This window comes from Manis pentadactyla, chromosome 15 (assembly GCF_030020395.1).
Source record: "Manis pentadactyla isolate mManPen7 chromosome 15, mManPen7.hap1, whole genome shotgun sequence".
Lineage (NCBI taxonomy): Eukaryota > Metazoa > Chordata > Mammalia > Pholidota > Manidae > Manis > Manis pentadactyla.
The window spans coordinates 12,489,078-12,511,665 of NC_080033.1; positions in this window are offsets into that span (position 1 = coordinate 12,489,078).

Genomic DNA, 22,588 nt, shown 5'->3' on the forward strand with positions numbered 1-22,588 from the left:
GTAGAAGGAGGGACATAATAAAGATTAGAAAAGAAATAAAGGAAATTGAAAAAAATAAAATAATACAAAAATTCAATGAAACCAAGAGCTGGTTCTTTGAGAAAATAAACAAAATAGATAAAACCCTAGCCAGACTTATTAAGAGAAAAAGAGAATCTACACACATAAACAGAATCAGAAATGAGAAAGGAAATATCAGGACAGACCCCACAGAAATACAAAAAATTATTAGAGATTCTATGAGAATCTATATGCTAACAAGCTGGATAACCTAGAAGAAATGGACAACTTCCTAGAAAAAGACAACCTCCCAAGACTGACCAAGGAAGAAACATAAAATCTAAACAAACTAATTACCAGCAGGGAAATTGAATCAGTAATCAAAAATCTACACAAGAACAAAACCCCTGGGCCAGATGGATTCACCGCTGAATTTTATTGGACATATAGGGAAGACATAACACCCATTCTCCTTAACGTTTTCCAAAAAATAGAAGAGGAGAGAATACTTCCAAACTCATTCTATGAAGCCAGAATCACTCTAATACCAAAACAAGGCAAAGAAACCACACACACAAAAAAAACTACAGACTGATATCCCTGACATACATAGATGCAAAAATAGTCAAGAAAATATTAGCAAACCGAATTCAAATATACATCATGAGGATCATACATCATCAAGTGGGATTCATCCCAGGTATGCAAGGATGGTACAACATTAGAAAATCCATCAACATCATGCACTATATCAATAAAAAGGACAAAAATCACATGATCATCTCCATAGAGGCTGAAAAGCATCTGACAAAATTCAACACCCATTCATGATAAAAACTCTCAACAAAATGGGTAAAGAGGGAAGGTTCCTCAACATAATAAAGGTCACATATGACAAACCCACAGCCAACATCATACTTAACAGCAAAAAGCTGAAAGCTTTTCCTTTAACATCAGGAACAAGAAAAGGATGCCCACTCTCCCCACTTTTATTCAACATAGTAATGGAGGTCCTAGCCACGGCAATCAGACAACACAAAGAAATAAAAGGCATCCAGACTGCTAAGGAAGTTAAATTGTCACTGTTTGCATATGACATGATATTGTATATAAAAAACAATAAATAAACAACTCTAAAACTTCTACAACTAATATCTGAATTAAGCAAAGCTGCAGGATACAAAATTAATATGCAGAAATCTGTTGCTTTCCTATATACTAATGATGAACTAGTAGAAGAAATCAGGAAAACGATTCCATTCACAAATGCATAAAAAAATACCTAGGAATAGACCTAACCAAGAAGTGAAAGACCTATACCCTGAAAACTATAAGACACTCACGAAAAATTAAATAAGATAATAAATGGAAATATATCCCAAGCTCATGAATAGGAAAAATGAAAATACTGTCAAAATGGCCATCCTGCCTAAAGCAGACTACAGATTCAGTGCAATCCCTTTCAAAATACCAACAGCATTCTTCAACAAACTGGAGCAAATAGTTCTAAGATTCATATGGAGCCACAAAAGACCCCAAATAGCCAAAGCAATCCTGAGAAGGAAGAATAAAGCTCGAGGGATTATGCTCTCCAACTTCAAGCTCTACTAGAAAGTCACAGTAATCAAGACAATTTGGTACTGGCACAAGAACAGACCCATGGACAGGTGGAACAGACTAGTGAGCCCAGATATAAACCCACACCTATAGGGTCAATTAATATGCAATAAAGGAGCCATGGACATACAATGGGGAAATAGCCTCTTCAGCAACTGGTGGTGGCAAAACTGGACAGCTACATGCAAGAGAATGAAACTGTATTATTGTCTAACTTCATCCTCACTTTTTAGTTATTTATCTATATCAAACAGGAATTTTTGGATGTAATAAGATATTCACAACCATAAACTCTAGTTGTAAACACTAATATGCTACCAATACATATTTCTGGAGTTCCAATCATAGGCAGAAACAATGACATATAGATTCAATAAGGAAACACTTGTAACTAGGATCCTTTTTACCCATACTCTAGAGGATTGTCAGAATTTTCACTAAATACTCTGGGAATCCCTAAGGGAATTTCCCCAGAATACAGTGGGATACACGAGATCTTCTTTTAATATCTGAAATATCAAAAGACTCTCAAACTCCCAAAAAACAAAATGTCAGACACAGATGGCTTCACTGATGAGCTCCACCAAACATTTAAAGAAGAATTAATACAGGACATTCTCACACTTCACAAAAGCAGAAGAGGAGAAACACTTTTCAACTCATTTGAAGAGGCCTGACACCCAGAAAATTGCAAGCCAATATCCCTAACGAACATAGATGCAAACCCTCCAAAATGCTAGCAAAATGAATTCAACTATACATTAAAAGGATCACACATCATAATCAAGTGGGATTTATTCCAGCAATGCAAAGATGGTTCCACATCCACCAATCAATGTCACACACCATGTTCAGAAAGTGAATGATAAAAATCACATGATCATCTCAAGAGACACAGAAAAAGCATTTGAGAAATGGTTTAATATCTATTCATGACAAAAGCTCTCAACAAACTATGTATAGTGGGAATAAACCTCAACATAAAAAAGTCATATGTGGTAAGACAACAGCTAACATCGTCAACAATGTGAAAAACTGAAAGCTTTTCCTCTAAGACCAGGAGAAAGACAAGGGTGGCACTCCTGCATTTTTATTCAACAAAGTACTGGAAGTCCTATCCAGAGCAATTAGGTAAGAAAAAGAAACAAAAAGCATCCAAATCAGAACAAGAAAAGCAAAACAGTCATTATCTGCGTATGACATATTATATATATAAAATCCTGAAGACTCAAAAACCTGTTACAACTAACTGAATCAAGTCAATAGTATTGAGAATGTCAAATCAATATACAAAACACAGCTGTGTTGCTACACACTAATAGTGAACTATCAGAAAGAGATATTAATAAATACACCTATTTATAATTGCATTGAAAAGGATAAAATACCCATGAATAAATCTAACCAATGAGGTGAAAAATCTGTATTCTGAGAACTGTCAGACACTGAAGAAATAAGTTGAAGAATATGTAAAGAAATGGAAAGAGTGTGTGCTCATAGACTGAAACAATTATCATGACATACTACCCAAGCAATCCACAGATTCAATGCAACCCCTTATCAAAACCGCAGTGGTACTTTTCATGGAACTAGAACAAACCTAAAATGCATATGGAACCACAAACCCTGACTAGCCAAGCAAACTTGAGAAAGAATGACAAAACTGGAGGCATCAAGCTCCCTGATTTCAAACTATATTAACAAAGCTATAATAATCAAAACACTACAGGACAGACACATAGATCCATGGAACAGAATTGAGAGCTCAAAGATAAACCCAGTCATAGAGGTTAATTAACTTACAACAAAGGAGCCGGGAATATACACTGGGAAAGGACAGTCTTTTCAACAAATGCTTGGGAAAACTGCACAGCAAAATAACGAAACTGGATGATTATCTTAAACCATACACAAAAATCAACTCAAAATGGATGAAAGACTGAAGCATCAAGACCTGAAATCATGAACTTCCTAGAAGAAAACATAGAGGGTAAGCTCACTGACACTAGTCTTGTTGATGGTTTTTTTAATTTGACACCAAGACTGAAAGAAGGCAACAAAAGTAAAAAGAAAAACTAGGGTTATATCAAACTAAAAGGCTTCTGTACAGCAAAGGAAGTAATCAACAAAATAAAAAGACAATCTATAGATTGGAGAAAATATTTTCAAGTCACTTATCTGATAAGGGATTAATATCTAAAATATAGGAAGGCTTAATACAATTCAGTAGGGGAAAAAAACCACCAAAACACCCAATTACAAAATGGACAGGGATGTAAATAGACATTTTTCCAAAGAACACATACAAATAGCCAACGGGTACATGAAAAAGTGCTCCACATCACTAAATCATAAGGAAATGCAAATCAAAACCACAATGAGTTATCACCTAACACACCTGTTAGAATGCCTTACTATCAGAACGGCAAGTTATACCAAGTGTTGGCGAGGACACGGAGAAAAGGGTTCCCTTTTGGTGCACTGTTAGAATGTAAATTGGTTCTGTTACTATCTAAAACAGTATGGAGCTTCAATAAAAAATAAAAAATGGAACTACCACATGATCCAGCAATTCCACTTCCGAGTATTTATCCAAAGGAGGTGAAATCACAATCTTAAAATAACTGCTCTGTTCACTGAAGCATTGTTTACAATAGTCAGGACATAGAAACAATCTAAGTGTCCACTGATGGATGAACGGACAAAGAAAATGTTGTGTGTGTGTATATATATATATATATATATATATATACACACACACACACACACAATGGGATATTATTCAGTTACCAAAAAAATGGAAATTCTGCCATTTGTAACAACATGGATGTACCCTAAGTGAAATAAGTCAAACACTGTATGGTATCACTTACATTTGGAATCTAAAACAAAACAAGACAAAAGAGAGAATTCATACATATACAGAACAGACTGGTGAATACCAGACAAGGCGGGCGTGAGGGGTAGGGGTAGGCACAATGGGTGAAGGTCAAGAGTTACAAACTTCCAGTTACCAGACGCAGAAGTCCTGGCATGTAATATACAGCATAGTGAATATAGTTAACAATATTCTATTTATATATTTACATGTTGAGAGAGTAGATATTAAAAGTTCTCATCCCCAAAAGGAAAGAGTCCTAACTATATATAGTGATAGATGCTAACTAAACTTACTGCTGTAATCATTTCACAATCTACAATACATATATTAAATCATTACGTTGTACACCTAAAACTAACACAATGCGATATGTCAGTATATCTCAATTATAAAACTACTGATTTTAGAATTATCTAGCAGCACTTAAAAACTCACAATTACAGGCGCGCCATCCGGGCGGTGGGCGCGGGCAGGGCTGAGGGCGCCCCGGAGCGGTGCCAGGCGGGGGCGAGGGCTGGCGCGCTGGGCGCGGGGAGCCGTCGGAGGCCGCTCGCTGCAGGGACGCCACGGTGGCTGTGCTCTCTTCCTCCGGTGCAGGCCTTCAGGGAACCTCGGCGGCGGCGGCGGAGGCGGCGCAGGGAGCGAGGCGGGACGCCGCTTCCCGGGGAAGGAAGCGCGGGCGTGTAGGCGAGGCCGGGCGGCGAGGCCTTCCCTCGCGCGACCCCCGAGCTCGCGCCCGCGCCTGCCTCGGTCGTTCCGGCGGCCCTAGCCGCCCGCTCCCGCTGCCTCCCCGGCCCAGTGGGTCCCCGAGCTCGCCCTGGACGCGGGCCCAGGCGGCGGAGGCTCGGCGGACAGCACGGCCTCAGGGTAGCGAGAGCAGAGGGTTACGTGCGCGCGCAAGAGAGTGAGCACGGAGGCCGGGCGGGCGGCCGCGCAGGCGCTATGGGAGAATGACCCCGAGGTCAGCGCGGCGCGCTGCCTGAGGGGAAGAGGCCAAGGAAGCCCGATGGATCGAAGGCGAGAGAACGTACGACAGCTCCGCAGGGACAAGCGGGACGCCCGCCGGCAGCTCAAGCTGCTGCTGCTCGCCTCTTCGATCATCTGAGCACAGCCCACGTCTTCATTGTGTCAATTAGATTATTCCAAGATTTACTCTTCCCTGCTAAAGGCCCTTCTATAAACAGCATAATAAAGACAGGGAGATCCCACCGTAAAGCCAAATTTCAGTTAACACACTCGTTAGCAAACCACAGGTAACTCGGCCCACCTTGGAGGAAGGGCAGACAGACTTGATTGATAAACTAATTTTGCAGAATTACCTAGAGGGCTGACAGATAAGAAACTTAACATCTTGTCAAAGATACTTGAGCCCTTTTAACAAGCCCACACCCTACCCCTTTGTCACATTCCTGAAAAATCCTTAAAAGGGGGAACCCCCAACCTCTCAGGGCGCTCCTCTCTCTGAGGTCACCCGCACTTAAGAGTGTCACTCACTTTTCCCAACCGTTCAGGTCGCTTCTCTCTTTGAGGTCGCGAGCACTTTCTAAGTGCATAACTTTAAACACCAGTGTGGAGCCCCTGATACCAGCTTCCTTAATTGTTTACAGCGTGCAGCACGATTGAAATTGTTAACAAATGATCCTGAAATACTGTCAGCAAGTCAAGGACAAGATGTGGCAGCTGCTACAGCAGCAGTCCTAGGACTAAAAGCGAACCCGGAATCCATCGCAAATGTTTGTTTTTGTCTCCCCATAGGAGCACTTCTGTTAAATGCACCCTAATTTGGTTTAGAGCTATTCCTATTCCCAGATTGTAGGAGTGCCTTTCAGCTTCTCCTGTAAAGTGATTTTGGCCTCAGAAGGCAGGATTATTTATCTGTCTCTATAGAATTATACCAAGGGACTAAAATTACTAGCTCCACCTGGTGATATAATAAGTTAAAAGAAATACATATTTGGTCATTCAAATGAACAAATATATATTTCCCAGGTGTATTTGGTCTTCATCCACAGTTCCTGAAAACACTGCAGTCTTAAAGGTGAAAGGGGTGTTTTGTCATGTTAATGAGAGACTTTTGGATCCCCACCCAAGGGCAGGGGCTGGAGGCTTGGTCAGCCAGTGGCCAATAGTCGTCATGACAATGCAGTGAAGTCCTCAAAAAACCCTTGAGATCAGCTCTCAGCTCTCAGATCTCTCCTCTGCTCTTACTGTGCTTTGAATTCTCTGCTAGGTTGGATCCTGCTTCTTGGTGGGAGAGTTTCTATGCTTGTGGAACTAGAACACCTCCACGTGCCATGCCAGGCCCCAAGCTCCAGGAAGCTAGAAGCTCCTTTATGTGGGACCTTGCCCTGTGTCTCTCTTCATCTAGCTGTTCACTTGTGTCCTTTATGGTGTCCTTTATTTAACTGGTAAACATGTTTTCCTAAGTTCTGTGAGCAGCTCTAGCCAATTAATCAAACCTAAGGGGGAGGTCGTGAGAACCTCCAATCTGTAGCCGGTAGGTCAGAAGCACAGGGAAGTGCCTGGGGCTTGCAGCCAGCATTTGGAGTGGTGGATGGAGGGCAGTCTTGTAAGACCTGGACCTTAACCTGGGAATCTGGTGCTGTGTCTGGGAAGATAGCATCATAATCAATCTGAGTTCTTCAACACCCTGCTGGTGTTTGAGAATTGCTTGGTATATGTATGTGTGGGAAGACCCCCACCAACATATTTCCACACACTAGAATTGGGTCCAGTACCCGAATGAAATTATATGACTATTGCTGCTGTGTATAATATTGTTACTGTTATACATATGTGTAGGGAAAAAATACACCATGGCATTTGGTGTCAGAGATGTTGCACCCCTCTAATAATGTATGCTGTTACCTAAGCCTGGGAATTCTTTTTTTTTTTTTTTCAATTCTTTTATTTAATATCTATGATTTTACAGACAGCCTAAGGATGGGAACAATGGACCTGTGTCTCCAACCTAGTCTGGGAGCTGCTTTACAGGAGCCACACACATTGCTATTGCAGGGATACTGGTCAGAAGCTGTGTTTGAAGCAACAAGTACACTGGATGTTGTGTTTTATAAATGTGGTGCTTGGACCAGGAAAATTAGAATGCAGCATCATGATTGGTGGATGAGACTTTAATGCCTCAGAATAGCTACTGCTGATATGTTAGAACAATGAGTCACTAAAGTCATTTGCTGGTGGTGCCCATGAATCATGGCATTACAATTCATCACCAGCAAAATCAAAGGTGGAATTTCCAAATGCGATACTTTTCCATTAATTAGAACAAAGAGAAAGTAATCAGAGAGCCATATTTCAGATACATATTCTAATATCATGAAACACATAAAAAGAATGGTAATAAATATGCAATTACCAAGAACATGAACTATTTATAACCACAATGAAAAACATGGGTGAATCTCAGAAAAATAATGTTGTGCAAAAGAAACCAGACACAGGAATATATATATAAAATTCAAAAAAACCCACACTTAACTATAGTATTGTAACCTTACATGTAGTACCCTGCTGATCAGTCCCCTGAGTCTTATCAATAAAGAGAAGCCGGAGTTCCTTAATCATGACCCAGAGTGTGGGAATGTGACTTGGTGGTCAGAGATGAAGAAAATGGGAGTTTACACACCACAGTAAAGCACACCAGACACAGGCCACTGAGTCCCCCTTCAAGGCCACGGATAAGCTCTTGACTCATGTATTTTTGAGATACTTTGCAGGATTTAGGCCCCCACCAAATGTGCCAACTCTTGACAACACACAATAAAGCCCAGACTGGGTGGATACAGAAGATGGATGACCTAGATCCCTGAAAGATGCTTCTGTGATTTGACTCCTGACCAATCAGAAGAATGTGCACAAGCTGATCAACACCCTGCAACCCTTTTTCATAATTTTGCCCTTAAAACCCCCTGCTTATAAGCCAACAGAGAGTTTGGGACCTTGAACATTAGCTACCCATTCTCCTTGCTTGGGACATGCAATAAATGCCCACTTTGTTTCACTACAACCCAGTGTCAGTGTTTGGCATTGCTGTGGGTCAGCTGAGTGGACTCAAGTCAGGCAAGCAGACCCAGGTTTGTTTGGTTCGGCAACAGTGTGAGGAATTCACCCCTAGGTGGTAAATCAAAAAGAAAAGGAAATGATTACCATAAATATCAGGATAGTAGTTACCTCTTGGTGGAAAGGACAGGTGATAAGAACAAGGGAAGGGTTCTGGGATACTGGAAACATTCACTTTTCAGGGGTGGTTACATGTATGTGCACTTTGTGGTAAATCATTCAGCTGTATATTTATATTTTTGTATACTTTTCTACATATATGTCCTATTGCACAAATAAAATTTAGAAAAAATATATCCAACAGTAGCCAACAGAATTTCAAAGATAAGAAGGGAACAGTATAAAGTTTTAGAAGTTAAGAGGGTTGGTGTGGGTGAACACAGACAAATGAGTAAGTGGAAAAGAATAACGAACACTCCCCCTCAAAAAAAAAAACATGAATCTAGGATACCTTGGTATATAATAGAGGTGGTATTTTAATCACTAGAGAACAAGGAGCTTAGAGGCATCTTAGAATGAAATACTGAGAACGCCAACAGGAAGCACTTTTGTAAAACTCTTCTTATAAACATGAATCTGGTCGAAACGTAAAATATGACTCCCCTTCCGACGTTTCTTTAGACCCGGTTCGGCTTCAGACGTCTTGGCGCTCCCGGCAGCTAGGTGGCACCCGGAGGCGTGCTGGCGCCTGTGTGACGCATGCGCACTGGCCCTACGTTTAGCCGTTTCGCTCTACGTTCTCGCACACGTGTTCGCACACCGCCTTCGCCGTACCGTGCGCTCTCGTAATCGCGCCGCATTCGTCTTTCTCTGGGAGCGACCGAGCTGACCCCGCGGCCTGAGATGTCCAAGCTGCCGGCGGACTGCAGTGTCCAGCACCCCGACGCGGAGGATGGGGACCGCGACGCCCCGCGGGAGCCGTTCCGGGCACAGCCTGAGGAACCCGGGGAAGGTCCGATGGCGGCGGCCAGGGAAGTTCTAGTGGCGGCGGCCAGGGCAGCTGGGGTGCCAGAGGTCGCCCGACTGTTGGCGGAGCTAGCGGAGGAAGAGCGTCGGGAGGGCAGGCCCGGGAACGGCCCAGGCCTGGCTGCGTCGCCTCATCGCCTTCGTCGCCTGTTTAGCCTTTTTGAACTTAATTACAGGCATTTTCCCCGCCTCTATCTGCCGCTCTCCCTGATGCCTCTGGCCAGAATGCAGGTGCTTGAACGCCGCAGGAGATCTGTGGAAGCCCGCAGAGCCAGGGAAGCGGCGTTTGATGCCGAGCATCTGTGGGATCCCCAGAGGTTGGCTTTTGGTAGTTTAACACATACCATAGCTCTGACTGCATCTGAAGTGATCGATCCTCTGGTAGAAGAACTTGGTTGTGATAAGTTTATCAACAGAGAATAGTTTGGTGATGAAACTGCTTGCAGAAGAACCTCTGTACTCAAGACAACTTTATGCCAATCCTGGAACTCGATTTAAAAAAGGCAGTTGTATGCGCATAAGGCAGTGCACAGTTGAGAAAACAAAGAAAGAAGCTTCTTGTGAAAAACATCAGAAAAGAAAAAACAAGCCGAAACTGTTAGGACTCTATTCTTTGGGTTGGTGACTGATGGGGATTCTTCTCCTTTCATTTGGAAGTGTCTTTGAAAATTGCTTCACTAAAAGGTGAAGAATGGTTCTATAAAATTGAGACTTTCTAAAGAAATGTTGCCAGTAATAAAACTCATGATGAGGAAAGTATCAAGTAGCAATAGTAGGAATATGGAGTCAGCTGCGTTATCAGACTAGAAGGCAGGAGCGAACTTGAAATTGCCAGAAAAGGTGCTGTCTTCGTGTCAGATTGAACAGAAATTTTTAGTGTAAAGATAGATTTTGTTTTGTTAGGCATTTCCAATGACAAACAGTAAATGCTGTAAATATTACAAAATAAATCATCTGTTGGGAATATCTGAAATTGCTGATTCTTCTTTCATTTAATTTCTAATTTAAACTTTAATGGTAAATCAATTCACAAGCCTCCCCCCCACCAAAAATATGCATTGAAAAGTCTTCCATCCCTGTCCCTCCACCCAGGACTACTGCAGCCCCCATCTGTAACAACTGCGTCACCTGTCCTACTTTCCTTAGGTACACACAAGCAAATACAAACCTGGGTTTATTTTCTTCACAAAAGTTGACATATTATACTTACTAATTTATGCATTAACTGTTTTTTGGTAAGAACATAGCTTGAAGATCCAAACCACCACATTTCCTCGTTCTATTTAAGAGCTGCATTTTATTCTATTCTGTGGTTATATTGATGGGCATTTAGGTCCTCCCTTTTTAATTCGGTCTTTATGTCAGAATGACCTCATTTATTTTAGAAAGTAATTCTTGGCAAAATCTAATCTTCAATTCAACAGGTTACTTTTTTTTTAACTTGGACCTCCTTCAGTTTTATATTGGGAAAAAGCAATTTCTATAAAAGCTAATACTTTGTGCATATTACATGGCATGTGCAGAAATACAGTGCTGCTTCAATTCTAGATGCACTTTTTTCCTATTTTGGCATCTGTGCAATTGGGGTACACCTTACATTTGATGGTATAATGTAGCGTTTTTTCCTCCAGTTTTCATTTTTTTAAAATAATGCATCTTATAATCAGCAGTGTATCCAAGTCTGTTATGTACAACATCTGTAGTATGAATTAACTGAGAACTTTAGCCCAAAGGCACTCATTTTATAGATATTGCTAAGTTTTCTTCCATATAGGTACCACTTTTCATTCCCACCAGCAACTGGTAAACATGGACAGTCTAGCCAACACAGTGAGCCATCAAATACCTGGATTTTGCCCATCTATATAGTTGGAAAGCAGTGTATCAATTTTGCTTTTCTCTTATTATGAGTGAAATTGAGTATCTTCTCAAGAGTTACACATTGACCTTTGAACAATGTGGGGGTTAGGAGCACCAATCCCCAGCACAGTGGAAAATCTGTGTATAACGTCTGACTCCCCAAAGACTTAACTACAAATAGCCTACTATTGACCAGAAATCTTATCCATAACATAGTCAATTGACACATACTTTGGATGTTTTATGTATTATATATTGTCATTTTACAATAAAGTAAGCTAAAGAAAATATTTCAAATTGTCACAAATCTCAAAAAAAATTCCAATTGTATTTGTTGAAATAAAATCAGTGTAAGTGGACACTGAGGTTCAAATGTGTGGTCTTCACAGGCCAATTATATATATTCCCTTCTCCATGGACTATCTGGCCATGTCTTACCCATTTCTGTCCTGAGTCCTTTCTTTACTAACGTTAGTATCTATGTGATACATGCTATAATAGCTTAGAGTGTGAGTAATGGATATTTTTGTCCCATTTTGTTACTTGTCTTTGGTTTTCTTGGAAGCCTTTTGGCATGGACAGTTTTGCTTTGCTTTTGTTTTCTGTTTTCTTTTAAACCTGCAAGATTTTGAATCTCAAGTAGGTTTGCTTGCTGTATGTGTGCTGTTACATTGTTCGTATTTGAATCTCTGAACCACTTGGAGTACATCCCCATATACTCGGTATGAGTATGAGGTAGGGATTCAAAAAAAATTTTTTACATGGCTACGGGTTGTCCTTTACTAATTAGTTTATCTTGTCTGCACTTTGTTTAAAGATGCCTCTTCATCATATACTAAGCTGTGTTTTAAATCTGGTAATGCTATAATTACTGATTTTTCAGAGTTTCTGGATATATTCGTTCAACTTTTATGTCAACCTCAAAGTCAGCTTACCTAATTTCAAACAAAGATTTTTTCTATTAGAATCACATTACACTTAATGAATTTAGGGATAACTGCTGTCACTAAGGTACTGAGTCTTCCTAGCCAAATGATCTGTTTTTCAATTTTTTAAGACTTCCTTTATGCCCTCTAGAAGGGTGTTAATGTTTGTCCTTAAATAATTCCTAAGCTACGTCTTTCACAGATCCAGTTAGTTATTCCTAGGTATTTTATATTTTTCTATAGTAAATGAGGATTATCTCCATTACATTTTCTAAAAGCTTGCCTGTGTATTTGAAAAATAATTTCTGCATATTTATTTGATAGCCTGTTAGCACACTGAATTCTCTTAATGTTTATGTTAGTTTATCATTTGGTTTTCTTAGTTTGGGGAACAATCAAATGCAAATAATGATAGTACTACATCTTGTACAATTTTGATACCTCTAGCTTATTTCTCTTTTTCCCTTGGCTAGTACCTTTTGTCTAATGTAAAATAATGTGAGGTAGTGAAGCATCTTGTCTTGTGCATAGATTTTGTGGAAATTCTTCACATATCCCTCTATACTGTGTGTGTGTGTGTATGTGTGTGTGTGTCTTATTAAAAATGGCTGTTGAATTTTGTCAAAGGCCTTTTCAAAATCTATGAAGGTGGTCTTGGGGCTATTTTTTATATCCACCACCACAATGAGTTATATTTAGAATTATTGATAGTACATGATGCTTGCATCAGTCAAATGAACCTTATTTACAAATTATCCTTATTACCCTTTTAATGTGCTGGATCTGTGCTTCCTTTAAGGATGTTTGCATTAGTGTTCATAAGTGAGACCACTATGCTGTTTTCTTGCACACTTTTAGACAGTAATGTTATCATTGTATCATATAAGAAATTTGGAAGTTTTCCTTTTCTAAGTTCTGGAACACCTTAAAATCCATTGGAAATATCTTTCTAAGGTTTAGTGGAACTTCCCTGTGGAACTGACTGGCCTGGTGCTGTAGGTGGTGAGGGGTGAGAGCCCTTTCACAACCTTCTGTTTTTTCCCCCACAGCAAAGCAGGAGATTGTTAGGTACTTTGAAGAGAAACATGTCCTCACTGAGTCAGAATGTAGTACGTTTCTTGACTTCATTGATCACATGCCTTTCTTTACACTTACTAGTAACAGAAGGGAGTTGTGGAACTTGGAGGGTGTTAGGCAATAAATTTCAGTGTATAACATATATACAATTCTGCAAAATAGTCTTCATGAAGCTTGGCTTTAGCCTTACCATATCTTTCTCTGCTATGGTGCGTATCTCAGGGTCATTTCAGTCTCCTTGGATTCAGGAAATCAGCCCAGAGTTCTGCTTGTCAGGTTATGCAGGGAGGCTGCTTATTCTGAGAGTTCTTTGAGTAACTGGCTGAGACAGAAATTGCAGGTTTCTCCCTAAGGGGAAGTTGAACTCGTGTTTCAAGAAAAGGGGTTGTTGCCCAAACAGTAACAATTGTAATAACAGATTTCTACAGTTCTCACCTGCTTAGGCCAACATTTTTGTGACTTAATTTGGGCAGAAAAGAACAACTGAGGCTTAGAGGTTTGAGTACTTTTTCCAGGTCCAGATGACTGCCGATCATGAGTTCTTCCCTCCAAAGAGCCCCAAGTACAGCACTTCCCTGAGTTCTGAGTCATCCTAGTGAATCACCAAATCTGATGGGGTAGTGGGAGCCCTCAACTTTGTAGCCCACTGGTCAGAAGAGCCTGTGGCCTGGGGTCCTGGAGCTTGTGGCTGGCATCTGGAATAAGGGCAGCCTTATGGAGGACTTTGCCCTCAACCTGTGAAAGTCCAGGTCGTTAGTGTCACCGCTGCATTGTAATGTCTATTGTGAATTTACACACCAGAAATTTGAGGAGGAGGTTTCCCAGTTGGGGGTGTCGGGAGGGGCAGGCAAGGTCTGAGCTCCTCTCATTGAGCATCGCCCTCTCCCTGAGAAATGCCATGTGTTCTGAGTCCACAGGTTCACCCACAGACCCTCTTCTTGACTGCAGCTGCTCTGGGTTAGCAGTGCCAATTCAGGAAGGTCGGAGTGAGGAGGGCTAATGGCACCTTCTGAGGCCTCACCTTCATCTTGTGTTCTTTACCTTATCTATGACTGCTTCTGGGATAACTTTAGTCTTACCCAACCAGATGATCCCCAAGAACTTTACTAACAAACCAGGTCCCTGAACCTTGGTGCTTTTCAAAGCCCATCCTTTCTCCTGTAGATGTTGCAGCAGTCTAGGAACTGCCCCTTCTAGATCTGTAAGAGAATCAGATGTGAGCATAGTATCATCAATGTAATGATACAGCCCCACCATTTTCAGTTTCCCCCATGTATCCAAGTCTTGGGCTACAAGTCTGTGACAAATGGTGATATCCCTTTGTGGTGTGGAGGTATCCCTGTGGAAGGACACTGAATGTCCACTGCTGGCCTTCCCACATGAAGACAAACTATTTCTGACTTACCTGTGCTATATCAATAGAGAAGAAAGCATTAGAAAGTTCCACAACATAATAATATGTCCCTAGTTCATGACTGAGGGTATCCATAAGGGCTGCTATAGAGGGGACAGCAGCATGCAGAGGGGGTGTGGCTTTATTCAATTCTCTGTAATCCATGGTCATATGCCAGGAGCCAACTGGCTTTTTCACTGGCCAGACCAGGAAATTAAAAAGACTATGAGTGGACTTTATGATACCCATATTCTCCAGCTCCTGTAGAGTTTCTCCAATTTCTTTGTGACCCCCAGTCAATTTGTAATGCTTAGTATTTGTCACCCACAGAGGTACAGGCAGAGCTACAAGCAGGTGCTTAGCATGTCCCCTCAGAATTGCCTTTACTGCACATACCCTCAGTCTCCACTCACCTGCAGTGGTCTGTAACCACAGGCCCTGCAGGATATCTACCCCCAAAATATATTCAGGGATGGAAGAAATATACACAATATACTCCTTTGAGGGTAAAGGCCCTATTCCCAGGGGGATTTGGGCTTTCTTCACTCTAATTGCCCTACCCCCATAGCCATATATCACAGCAGGGGTCCCAGGAAACCACTCAGGGTTGCCATAAATCAGAGAACATTCAGCTCCTGTGGCCACCACTGCCAGAACACATTGTACATGCACCGGGGACCAATGAATTGCTAATTTGACAGATGGCCTCTGGTCCCCACCACATCCCCCAAGGTGGGTGCCTTGACCCTTGACTCAGTGAAACTGCACCACCCATCACCCTCCTGTGGTGGTGGGGGAACGAGGTGGGGTCTGAGTGCTCTCCCCCAGGAAATCCTGCAGATACACAGGCCAGATATGGGACTTTGTCTCTGGCTTCCATGTCTTGAACCTCAGTGGCTGGAACTGCTGCTCTGGCTTTAATTGATGCCACAACTCTAGCAAGATTCTAGATCGGCTGTGCATCAAGTTTCTCTTTCACTGCCCCCGCCTTTTTCCAATCAACCCACATCTGGGTCCTCAAGACCTTCAGGGGCCCTTCAAACATCTTCTTTCAGTCACAGATCATATTTCCTTCAATGCTTTTATTGTTTCAACCTCCCCCAGATCTGCTATACTATGAATAACCTCACTTTTGAGTTTCCCTATGTGAGGGGCAAGAATAGTCACTAGGGACCCAAAGAGGGGAGGGGGAGCTGTATGGAGCACCAGATTTCTCATCCCCATGGTGACTAGCTCTTCATCAGGCCCTGAGGGTCCGTATTATACATGATATTTTTCATGCCCAACTCCTGTAGAACCTTCTTGAGCTCTGCATGTTTTCCAGTTATCAGGGAAACATGGTTGCAATTAAAATTGGCCCAACACCAAATGCAATGGTGTATTTTTTCCCTACACATATGTATAACAGTAACAATATTATGCACAACAGTAATAGTAGTATAACTTCATTTGGGTACTCAAACCGGATTGAATATGTGTAAATATTTGGGAGGGAATCTTCCCACACATACTTACACCAAGCAATTCTTGAACGCCAGCAGGGCATTGGAGGATTCAACTCATTTCTCATGCTGTCTGCCTGGAGATAGCACCAGATTCCCAGGTTAAGGGCCCTGTCCTACAAGACTATACCCCCCACTCCAGACACCAGTTGCAAGCCCCAGGCAGTAAACCTGTGCTTTTGACCTACCAGCTACATATTGGAGGTTCCCATGACCTCCCCCTCAGGTTTGATTAATTTGCTGGAGTGGCTCAGGGAACTCAGGAAAACACTTAGGTTTACCAGTTTAAAAAAAGGTGCCATAATAAAGGGCATATAAAAGTGTAGGCAAAGGGTCTGTTTGTGTTTGTTTATACAGAGGATCAAAGCCTAATTGGGCTACCCCGAAAATGAACTAAGATACGATATGAAAAAGAACTTCCAACATCAACACTCTCTGGAAGACTCATGCCAGAAGATGATCATCAAAAAACCCCAACAAAGATCCATGCACTGCTACAGCTGTAGATGCACTCATCCCACCAGCTCCTGGACTTGCCATGGGAATGAGGAAGGAGATATCTAAGCTGGCCTGTGCATACAGTAAAACAACAAATTTGACTGGATCTATACTGTTGGAACTTAACCAAGAATTAGGAGAAGTGCAAATTGTTGCGCTCCAAAATCTTACAACTACAGACTATCTACTGTTAAAAGAACATATGGGATGTGAACAGTCCCCAGGAATGGGTTGTTTTAATTTGTCTGATTTCTCTCAGACTGTTCACGTTCAGTTGGACAATATCCACCATATCATAGATAAGTTTTCACAAATGCCTAAGGTGCCTAACTGGTTTTCTTGGTTTCACTGGAGATGGCTGGTAATTACAGGTATGCTTTGGTTATGTAACTATACTCCTATTATGTTAATGTGTGTGCGCAATTTAATTAGTAGTTTAAAACCTATACATGCTGAAGTTACTCTACAAGAAGATATGTCAAAGAAATAATCAATCTTCCCATGTTTTCTTCCGCCTGCTACTTCTATAGCTTTTCTTCTTCCTTCCTAATTACAACCCTTAAATAGAATTCGTGCCTCATATCAAATTTACTGAGTATCATAATTCTTCCAAGTGGTAAAGATACCTCAAGACAAATGCTGGGCATAGAAGCCACAGGGCATAAATCTGCAAAGAAGTAAAAAGCTAACCTTTTCAAACAATAAGGCTTCTCTCTCACTTACCAACTTTACATTTCCCTGTATGACCCCGGAAGATGACTGGTTAGCCAGAGATGGGTAAGATTCCTCAAGGGAGGAACAACCTAAGACAGGCACAGTCACAGGGGGGCCATCAGGTGAGAAATTGGGGATCAACAGAGGTGAGGCTTAGAACCTCACCCCCCCTGTTCTGAGAGAAATCTTCTGCATACGTGGATGTTTTATCGTCCTTGTCTAGCTTGGATTAACACATAGTCTACAGGCACACACCTGATCATCTACATTTGCTCTCTTACAACACTAAACTATGTTTTCTACCTTTATCTTGTATCTACCTACCACTTCAGCATTTTATTAAAAATAATAACAATAAAGAGAGAAATGTGGTATCCACATATAAATCAAGTATAAAAATCAAACGAATATTCATATTTGAACTGACTGTTTATAGTTCATAATGCATGAGCAAAACCGAAAGTTTCTGTGATGACTGCCCTTGTACTGTTCACCATGTAACTTATTCACTATGTAAGAATTTGTTCATTATGCTTCAGAATATTGGAGACTGATGAAAATTAGGCTTGGGGTGGATTAATGATTGTGCATTGAGCATTGACTCCCCTATACAGAATTTCACTGTTGTTAACAACCATTTGATCAATAAATATGAGAGATGCCCTCACAAAAAAAAAGTACACACTTCCAATTGTAAAATAAATAAGTAACCGGGATGTAATGTATAGCATAAGGAATATAGTCAAAATATTGTAACAACTTGGTAGGGTGATAGCTGGAACCTAGAATTATCATGTATATAAATGTTGAATCACTGTGTTGTACACCTGAAACTAATGTAGAGCTCAATCTAATTTATGAAAAGGTTTTGGAAATAATATTTCATGGATAGAATTTCAAAAAAAATAGGGTACCATAAAGGGTACAAGTTAACAGGCAGATGAAGGGATACATAGGTCAAGATCCCACATAAAGGAACATCTATCCTCATGGAGCTTGGTGCCTGGCTCATTGGTACATGGAGGTGCTCTCATTCCCCAAGCATAGAAGCTATCTCTGACCAAGAAGCAGGACCCAACTGGGCAGAGCATGTAGACCAGAGAATGAGAGAGAGAGAGAGAGAGAGAGAGAGAGAGAGAGAGAGAGAGAGCTCTTCTTATGGGTACTGTGAGGGCGTCATTGCATAGTCATGATGACTAAATTATTGGCCATCGGCTGATCCAACCTCCAGCCCCCGCCCTTGGGTGGGGGTTAAAAGTTTCTAATTAACATGAAAAAACACCCATTCCTCCTTTAAGATGCTACAGTGTTTTCAGGAACTGTTGATGAAGGCTAAATATACCTGGGAAATATATATATTTAGTCATATGAATGACCAAATATGTATTTCTTATGACTCAATATATCACAATTGTAAATTACCCTGATTAGGCCAAAATGCCTTAAGGGCTACAGTCAGCCAATCCAAAAGCACACTATTCTCTGCCCTCCACCTCTGAGGAACACCTACTGATAAGCAGATGCACTAAAGCCATACTTCTCTCCACTCATGAGGATGCAGATGCACTAAGGCCAGGTGAGATATTCTGGAAATATTACAATTTTACCCACACTGGGGTCTGATGGCCATTTTGTAACCTCTGCTGGAGAGAGGGGTGAGTCATCAGGGAAACCAGTTTACCTATTTTTGACCAGACAGAACCATGCCTTCTACTCCTAAATTGCAAAGATGAAAAAGCCATGTAGGCAAAGGCTCTGAGGGCTTCTGTTGAAAACAGGTTCTTAAATAAACCAACTCGGCCTGGGTATAGGGGCAGAGCATGAAGTGATTGACAGCCTGGGGAGAGGGCTGTTCCTCTCCCTGATGAGCCTGTGGTTGTTGTGTCTTTATTTTCTTAAGTACAACCAGGCGAGCTTTTAATACAGGAGGGCTGGTGCCTCAGGAGATGGCCTTGGCAACAGCTCCGTCCCCAGCCCCACCCCCTCATCATCAACCCACTCCTCCTCCCCTGATATCTCCTCTACGGTCTCTGGAACTGAAGGCATCACTCGTTCCTTCACCTCCCCCATGGCCTTTTGCTGTACACATTCTTCTGCTGCTCCATCCCCCGCCACTAGGAAGTCTCTCAGCAGCACAATCTTGGTTTTCAATAGATTTTGTTTCCTTTTTGGAGCACCCAAAACTTATCTTCCTGTACTGACACTTGCCACTGAAGGACAGTCCTCTCATTAGTAACCCTTTCTAATGTTGTGAGAAACAATCACCACACTTTCCCTGCTGCTTCATAGCCACTCAGTTCCCCTAAAGGAGTCCCTGATTTTGCAGAGGGTCATCCCCACTGCCTCCAGCGTCCACACCCTTCCCCAATTCTGGGGAGGTTCCCACTCCTCTATAAGGCAATTTATCCCAGACCACATCCCAACTGGAGAATCTTTAGATGAAACCACATCACCCACAGGGGGTTTCCCAGGTGTCTCCCCACCACCCACAGGGTAGTCCAATGATATTGCCCCACCATCTATAGGGGCAGCCCACCCAAACATCACACCCATGAAGACAGACTTTGGTTCACCAGAACCTGCCAACTCACACCAGATGTAGCTCCAGGGGGAATGGTGTTCTTGCCTGGGGCAAATGCGATATGAAACTGGTGAAACCAAAATAAATAAGTCAAGGGAGAGGGTAGATTGGGACAACCATTTTTATTGCTCACAGCTTGATCAAATTCGCTGGCCGAGCTTGGCAACATCTGTCTCCTCTGGCTGCGGCTCATGCTCTGCTTCCACAGCAGGCTCTGCTACCACAGCACACTCTCTAATTTCCCCTCAACCCCTTCAGGGAGGAACTCCATTGGCCGGTGCCTGGTGACTGGCAGAAGTCGGACCAATTATGTACCAGGAATGGAGGGGCGGAGAGAATGGCTGTTTTTTCTCCACCCCTTGTCCCAGTTTGCAGTGGTAAACACCAATGGATATGTAAATGAAGTAAGGCTAGGTGGTAGATTCTGGAAATTCTGTCATTTACCCCACAGCAGATTTAAGAAAGTCTTGTGCACCAGTGCCACTCACTTGTTACCCCCATCACTCCAGGAGGTGGACAATTACAGAGAGTAGAGTTCCTGGGCACTAGAGGGCGCCACCTACACAAAGTTATCATTCCACATTATTCAAGTATGAATGAAACATCTAAAGAAAATTGTTCAATCCAAAATCCCTCCAACAACAGAAAGAGGGCTCAGTGAAGCTGAAATCTCCAATCTTTTTGATAAAGATTTGAAAATGAAAATCATAAATGGGGAGGGATTAAAGATGGCAACATGAGAAGTGAGACAGAAAACTCCTCCCTAAACCACATATAATATGAAAATACAGCCATTACAACTAATCCTGATAGAACAACAGGAGAGATTAGGGGAGACTATGTACATCTGGGAAAAAGAGAACATCTCATGGAAAAGGGAAAAGTAGCAAAGCCATGATATGGCAGGACCCAACCCCTTTCCCCACCCCAGCCTACTGGCAGGAGGAAGAGAAACAGAGCAGGGAGGGGTTGGAGGCCTAAGACTGCTGAACACCCAGCCCTGGAGATCTGTTCTGGGAGCACAAACCTTCATTGCATGATGCTCTGGAGATTAGTGGGGTTCGAAAGCTAAGTCAGGAGCAATACTCAGAGAGACTGATATTCCAGCTGTTTGTGGAGAACAGGTACCCACAACTGGTGCTCTGGGACAAAGGAAAGGTGGGCACTCTGGGAGACTTACCAACAGCGAGAGGGATACCAAATGGGCAAGGATTGCAGAGAGCTTTCTGCTTGGTGGAAAGGACAGTTGGAAAAAATTTTCCTGGCACACTCAGCCCAGCAGGTTGGCAACTTTTGGGAGTTTCAGGTTCTCCAATGCCCTGGCTTGCAAAGAAGCCCCGAAGCTCCCCCAACATGATAAACAGCCTGCTGCTCCTTCCTCCCAGCCAGCACCAGCTCAAAAACCTGTTATACCCCACAATTACACCAGGCCAGTCTGATGGTGGTGCCACCTATGGCAGGTAGAGGAGTATAGCATAGAGGCTGCTCCCTATTCACTTGGCCCACTGGCCCTGGCACTGCAGTGGAGGCAGGCACTGCAGCCAGGAAGCAGTAAAGAGCTCTTTCCTCATGGCAGTCACCAGCAATGCTCACCTGTGATGCCCTTCATTGCTCTAGGTGCTGAGCATCTGCAGAAAGTGGAGCTTCTGGGCACTAGTGGCACTACAAAAAGTTATTATTCCATGTTATTCATTACAAATATGAAACATCCAAAGAACCTGGTACAGAACATAATCCCACAAACACCAGAAAGAGGGCCAAGTGAAACTAAAATCATTAATCTTCCTAAGAAAGATTTCAAAATAAAAATCATAAACATGCTCACACAGCTACAGAAAAATATTCAAGACCTCAGGGAGGAATTCAAGAAAGAGTTATAAACTTTAAAAAATACAGTATTCAAAATAAATAAACATACAATGGAGGGATTGAAAAGCAGATTAGATGAGGTAGAGCAGATAGTAAATGAAATATAAGTTAGAGAACAGGAATACAAAGAAGCTCAGGCACAGAGAGAAAAAAGGATCTCTGGGAGTGAAAGAATATTGAGAGAACTGTGTACCCAAGCCAAATGGAACAATATTCACATTATAGGAGTACCAGAAGAAGAAGAGAGAGAACAAGGTACAGAAAGTGTCTTTGAGGAGGTAATTGCTGAAAATTTCCCCAATATGGGGAGGGGGATAGTCTCTCAGGCCATGGAGGTGCACAGATACCACAGCAGAAGAAACCCAAGGACGACAACACCAAGACATATAATAATTAAAATGGCAAAGTTCAAGGATAAGGACAGAGTATTAAAAGCAGACAAACAGAGAAAAAAAGATCACATACAAAGGAAAATCCATCAGGCAATCATCAGATTTCTCAACAGAAACCTTACAGAATATAACACGTAATATATAAAAAATGGAGGAGGAAGAAAAAGGGAGGAAAAAAAACTTTAGATTCTGTTTGAAATAGAGCACAGAGTGAGTTAAGATAGATAGTAAA